The following is a 7,482-nucleotide window of genomic DNA, read 5'->3' on the forward strand; positions in this document are numbered from 1 at the left end:
ATTGATGAAGTAGTGCATTGGTTACATCTTCGGCATATCTGTGTATTGATGAAGTAGTACATTGGTTATATCTTCAGTAGATCTGTGTATTGATGAAGTTGTATATTGCTTCGCCTTCTGTAGATCTGTGTATTGATGAAGTAGTACATTGCTTACATCTTCGGCATATCTGAGTATTGATGAAGTAGTGCATTGCTTACATCTTCGGCATATCTGTGTATTGATGAAGTAGTACATTGGTTACATCTTCGGTATATCTGTGTATTGATGAAGTAGTATATTGCTTCGCCTTCTGTAGATCTGTGAATTGATGAAGTAGTACATTGCTTACATCTTCGGTATATCTGTGTTATGAAGTAGTACATTGGTTACATCTTCGGCATATCTGAGTATTGATGAAGTAGTGCATTGGTTACATCTTCGGTATATTTGTGTATTGATGAAGTAGTAATTGATTCGCCTTCTGTAGATCTGTATTGATGAAGTAGTACATTGCTTACATCTTCGGCATATCTGTGTTATGAAGTAGTACATTGCTTACATCTTCGGCATATCTGAGTATTGATGAAGTAGTGCATTGGTTACATCTTCGGTATATCTGTGTATTGATGAAGTAGTATATTGCTTCGCCTTCTGTAGATCTGTGAATTGATGAAGTAGTACATTGCTTACATCTTCGGTATATCTGTGTTATGAAGTAGTACATTGGTTACATCTTCGGCATATCTGAGTATTGATGAAGTAGTGCATTGGTTACATCTTCGGTATATTTGTGTATTGATGAAGTAGTAATTGATTCGCCTTCTGTAGATCTGTATTGATGAAGTAGTACATTGCTTACATCTTCGGCATATCTGTGTTATGAAGTAGTACATTGCTTACATCTTCGGCATATCTGAGTATTGATGAAGTAGTGCATTGGTTACATCTTCGGTATATCTGTGTATTGATGAAGTAGTATATTGCTTCGCCTTCTGTAGATCTGTGTATTGATGAAGTAGTACATTGCTTACATCTTCGGTATAGCTGTGTTATGAAGTAGTACATTGGTTACATCTTCGGCATATCTGTATATTGATGAAGTAGTACATTGCTGACATCTTCGGCATATCTGTATATTGATGAAGTAGTACATTGCTGACATCTTCGGCATATCTGTGTTATGATGATTTTTTGATGAAATAGGTTATTTGATATAAAAAAATAAACCTCTTAATTAACCCTAGCTTTGAGCTTTTACTAATACATAATATAAAAACAACAGGAAACGAAATGCAGCAGGAACAAACAATTAATTATACGAGAATATGGAATATCCCACCAAAACATTTGTAGCAGTTTCCTCTGGTAAGCTGTGTGTTCCTTGTCAGAGGGGCTCATACCTGCCTCGCTGAATTCAGTGCATACAAGAAATATCTTTAATACATACTGGTGTTGTTATGATATGCTTTTATACTGTTCCACTTTTGCAAGAATAAACTATTCCAACCAATTACTTTATGTTAATCCCCCATGAAGTGGTCTTGAAGATTAAAGCGCCAATTGATAATTAATTTTTCAATATCAATAAGTTGTATCCCATTTGACAACAGTATAGTATACCCCCTGGCTAAAAATGTGCAACTTGCCAGGAGGAACATCTACTAAGCAAAAGTTGTTTTACCAATAATTTTATTCATTACCATTGCGCAATTTTCACTTTGTCGCATTCCTGCTGAATCCTGCACCGGATCAATGGTGTTAGTTTTGTCTTTCGGTGCTTGCAAAAGCAAAACGAAATGGTTGCTCTGAACAGAGAAGATGCTCTTCTCTGCTCTGGAACAAAACGTCAGTGATTGCTGAAGACATCTGTTAACATTTTCTGCGCAGAAAAAGCAAAAAGGTCAAATGGGTAAAAACTGAAAATTGTACGGTATTTTTTAACCAAAATTTACCAACTTTAAAATTTGACCCCTGCATGCATGTGGTATAGGCCTACGCCTACGGTCCTCTTTAATGTCAAATTTGAGAATTTCTTTCAACGTTTATGAAAGTACACATAAAAGAATCAGAATCATTCCGAAAATTATGAGTCCCTCTACTCCCTCCCCACACATCAGGGGCCTCTTCTGAAAAAAATGCCGACACGTCACTGTAGGCTAGGGTTTTTTTTCACGCTCGGATGAGAACATAGTGAAGTTGGGAGTCGGCTGAGATCCATGATATATGCCCAACCGGGGTGGGGGCACTTGACACAAATGGCCATATGGGTATGCTTCCCCAGAGAGACCCCCCTTTTTCGGATTTTGCACCTCTAAAAGATCCCCACATAATTTGGCAGATCCCCTTGATTAAAATGCTGCCTGGTGGGGGCAGTTTGGGTACTACACGCTGAACTAAAGTCAAATCATATATTTATTTCAAATTTTGTGTGAATTATGAAGTTTTCAATGCTAGCAAGAATGCAAATCACAAATTACATTAATATTCTTGCTAGCTTTGAACACTTCATTAGTCATACATAATTTGAATTAATAACCAGGGATGCAAGTAACTGTTGAAAAAACAAAAAAGCTGTGAGAGAAAGTTGCGAGTGAAGCGAATGTGCGGAGCGCTTACTCGGGGCAAAATGGTGGGAAATCCTGCTAATTTACAGCTAACTGATTCAACAAAAGACTATAGATAATAACTTTTTAAAGTTTGATCTGTAGATTTTATTGCACTTTGCTTTATAATAATTAGAATTAGAATTTAAGTAGCAACTTACTTCATAAAGAATGAGAATGAGTAAAATTACGGCGAGTCAGAGCCTTCAGGCCATATTTTTCCAGTTTGGGTAATTTTGCTCACATAGTCCAGTTTATTTCTGCAGGGTAATGCATTGATCTTACAGGAAAAGAGTAGAGGAAGCCAGTCACTAGGATCCACAACATGCTCATCTACCAGGGGCGCAGTTCTTTAACCCAATACATTTGTACATTTATTGAATGACCTTTGAAAATTGGGTACACAACCTTTGAAAATTGGGTACAAAAACTCATACCCTGCAACTTTGAGGTCACATTTTGCACTATGATTGTTTAAGTTATTGGACTATGCCATTGGGATGAGGCCATTGTGGTCCATAGTTAGTGGTCACACTCATGCAGTTATTGAGTTATGACAAACAAATGTTTCCCCCTCCCAGGAAACTCATGCACATTGGAGCAGCGGCGTAGCTGGGATTTTTTTCCAGGGGGGAGCAAACCTGCATGGGGCGGGGGCCCAAATCCACCAAATTTCCCTGCACTTGGGGGCGGGGGGGCAAATAGACAATTGTTGCCAGGCTTATTGATAATAATCGTATGGTATTGCATATCGTATGGATTCCCCATCTCTCTGCCCCTCCTCTCCCTCACTCCCCCTCTCTCTACTCTCTTTTCCCTCTTTCTCCCTCCTTTTTCCTTGCACTAGGGGCGGGGTCCAAATAGGCAATTTTACGCCACTGCATTGGAGGTAAAAAATAAAACCCATTGGGATCTCATGTATTGAAAACTAACTTTTTCTAATAAATATGGGCTTTGTGTTTCTCAATATTGAGCACAAACACCGCTAGCTCAGGCACCGCTCCGACTCGCCTTAACAAACCATGAAATAACATTACTTGTCATGCATGCTCACAAATTACAACTATATATTTTTTATCTCAAATTATTAATTAAATTATTTATAAAAATAGTTAGGCTAAGTTATTGCAGTATTAAATAATATTAATATTAGTAATAAAATAATAATTTAACACCAAGGCAAGCACTGAAACGCACCCAGATCATAATACTCCCAACGAATAGACCAATTGGCCCTCGGGAAGTGGCCATTGTACCCTCCGATTTGTTTGTGTGTTTATTTCATTTCACTTTATTTAAAAGTATATACATTTCATTCAATGACTTTATGGGTTTATCCTTAGTGTAAGAGAGCACGAAATACTAAGCAATAGGATTAAAGTTAGGATTTAGGGTTAGGGTAGGATTAAGGTTAGGATTAGAGTTGGGATTTGTTTGGTGTTCTTTTACACGAAGGATACACCACTTTATGTTGGACAGAGTTAAATATATCATCCGGACATGAACATGTATGCTACATATACTACATGTATCAATTACTTGCATAATGTAATCTTTTTTTACAACAGTACTGTTATTTTACTATTTACAGTTATTTACTATTTTATACAAATGGCACAATAAATCAACTGCTCAGTGCCATAAGTGGGTAAGTACAATAGCTGCCCTGTGAACATTTGGCAATTTACACACAGTATGTTGTACTCATCTACACATGGCAGCTAGTGCACTTACCCACTTCTGGCACTGTAGAGATAGATCCATGGAGTATGTACATGTAGGGGTGTACATATGGTCCATTTGGCTTTCTCTGCGCCCTACATTTATACACCGCTCTGACACTACTGACTGGAGGAAGCAAAATGGATTAAAGGTTACTCTCCCCTCCCCCTTTGAACCTGTACCTGCAAATTTCTGGGTACTAAATCCCAGTTATCATCATTGGGTAGGAAAAACCTAGATGTGTTATTGGCCCTTGAACATGTTTAAAGCAAATTTTCCTATGTAATCTCTTGGCAGTTTGTTTTAAACATGTTCAAGGTCCACAAGTACATAGGTTTATCCTGCCAAACGATGTTATGTTACTATTTTTAACTCCTGGATCACCCCTACATGTACATGTATGTATTATTTGGTTTACAAGACTCTAGTTGCAAGGTTTGACAAAATATCAAATCAAATGAATAAGTTCCTTGGGCTATTCCAGTTGAAATCCACACACCCTCTGGTATGGATTTCAACTCAATAGCCTATTGCAATTGGGAACTGGAGCTACCTTGGTGAGTTAGCTCATGTGCAAAGGCTATACCGCTATAGTGTGCTTTCACTTCCAGCATTTTATTCTTGAAATTTTGGATGCAAATATTCCAATTATGAAATATGTCAACAGAAAGAGAAAGATCTTGATGCTATATTAAATACTGTAATAATAGTAACATTGTATCTCCAGTATTTTCTGATAAATTTCATTTAAAAGATAAAAATCTCAATTATTTCATTTTAAGTCAAAGTAAGCAAACAGCTAGTGTCTTGCAAATCATCAAGAATGCTATTATTGAATACAATTTGACATTATTCAAACAAAGTACAAAATGTTGAAAAAATCTGAAAGATAAATGGTTGAAGCTAATTACAATTAAGTAGATTTTTCACATCTTTACAAGTAAAAAATTAGATAGATATTATTATCATATTGTTTTACACAACAGGTAGACAATACTTTTGAGATGTTTTATGCTTATAAACAAAATATATACCGTTTTGTGAAATGTTATCTATCAATTCCTTTGGAGAAAAGTTTTTAGGGATTAACTTCTTAATCATTGGGTATGGTAGTCCCATTTTTTCATCTATATTGAGGGTTGATAACTAGAAAGCCACAACTCACAATGACCTGATCCCACAAAATTAGCATAAAGTCATCTGGGTACTATAGAAGATACAGTTCATTAAACATGACAAAACTAAATAGAAAACAAAAGAACTTCTGGAGGAAATATAGATTTTTGAAGATCAAAGCAAGGAGCCATCCTAACATATTTGGAATGATTTTATAAAGGGTATAAAATAATGATTTCAAATCTGGAGTATCTCAGAAGTTATTTTATCAACTTTATGCTCAATTTGTGAGAGCAGGTCATTGTGAGTTAAGGCTTTCTACAATCTACATGTACTTCGCAGGCACGATATTTTTGTACCTTCCACCGAGGCCTAACACTAAAACAATATGATTCCAAGTTTTGGGTTAAATTATTGCTATACAGGGGTTTAGATATAAGAAGCAAAAACATGTATCCCGATAGCTCATTGAACAGTGTATTGTATTGTATTGAACATGTATTGTATAACACCACCATGAGCAACTGTACCACTTTTTTGTTCACACCATCTAAACAGATCTCAGGCCTAAAATTTCAATCTTGTTAATTAGGTTGTGGGAAATTATATCCTATGCAATACCATCCAGAAGTTCAGTGTCCCTTTTTAACTAGATTTCAAATGGCTTATCAAAGGTCCTCAGTACCCAAGGACTTGTTGCAGCCTGTCTGTCAAGAGCCTTACAGGTATTGTGTGTTTTTTACTTGGCAAGTTGGCAAGGTACAGAAGCATTACAGAATTGTTTTCTGTTAATGAACTTGCTGTAAAATATTTTTCACTTTATCACGAATTATTAATCGAAGATCAAATATTTTGCAATTAGTATGATCTTAATACACGTAAACATTTAGGAATAGGTCAAACAATGCATACTACACATTTTACACAATTAAATTTGGTCAAAATTTGCCAGCACAATAATAATCATCTATCTGTTTATTTGTTCATGATGAAAATTGTTTAAAAACTACTACTGAAAAGGATTATTCATGTAAGACTCAAGAAAATTCAAAATGTGGTAAACAGGGACATCACATGTATGTAACATATACGACCTGCTCCCACAAAATGAGGGTAAAGTCACAATTTGGTAGTTTCAAGACTCCCTGGCTGCTGATTTGGTCTGTACAAGACAGTATGGGGCATTCTATATGTGGCATTCTTAGTCAGTAGGAGTGGTCTAGTTCGTAGACACATTTCTGATTGGATAATCGCATGATTTCGGGTGCCGTCTATCAGGCCGTAGACGACCCCACGTCATCATGTGTCTTGATAATGCGTAACACTCTTGTAGAGGTGCGCGTATGTATCGCGCTGTATGTGTAGACTAGTGCGGAATACGCAAACGCGCTAACAGTACGCGCAACAGAATATGTGAAGTTGTAAACAAGTTTCGTTCATTTGATAATGAGGGGAGTTTTTATGAAGATAACTTAGTTTTTACTTAAAAAAATTGTTTACAGTTATTAAAATAGTATTTATTAACTGACTAAGAATGAGAATAAACGATAGGAATTTTTATTTTGCCTATCCTCTACCTATGATAGACGACAGGCATGTCCAATATTTTTATTGTAGTGGATACCGGCTGCGCTGGCATCCATTACTCAAAATATTGGACCTGCCTGTCGTTTATCACACGGTAGAGGATAGGCAAAATAAAAATTCCTATCGTTTATTCTCTAAATAGAATGTCCTTTGTGAATGTGGCATTCACAAAGGCCATACTACTAGCTTGTAAATGTGTGCATCAAATAAAGAACATCAACTCAGCAGCCAGGTCCTGAAACTATTTTGCGACATTACACACATTTTGTGGGAGCAAGTCACATTTCTGGTTTAGTGGGATACATTGTAGGAAAGCACTGACAAACCTATGAGGGGATTATACACAAATCAAAAAGGCAATTGAAACTGACAGAAAACATTTTAAATAATGATTCTTTTTTTCCATTTGGCGGTGGTTGTCGTCACTGATTTCAACTCATTGAATCTTGAACCTTGTGAAAACATTGCTCAG

Source organism: Amphiura filiformis, chromosome 4, assembly GCF_039555335.1.
Source record: "Amphiura filiformis chromosome 4, Afil_fr2py, whole genome shotgun sequence".
Lineage (NCBI taxonomy): Eukaryota > Metazoa > Echinodermata > Ophiuroidea > Amphilepidida > Amphiuridae > Amphiura > Amphiura filiformis.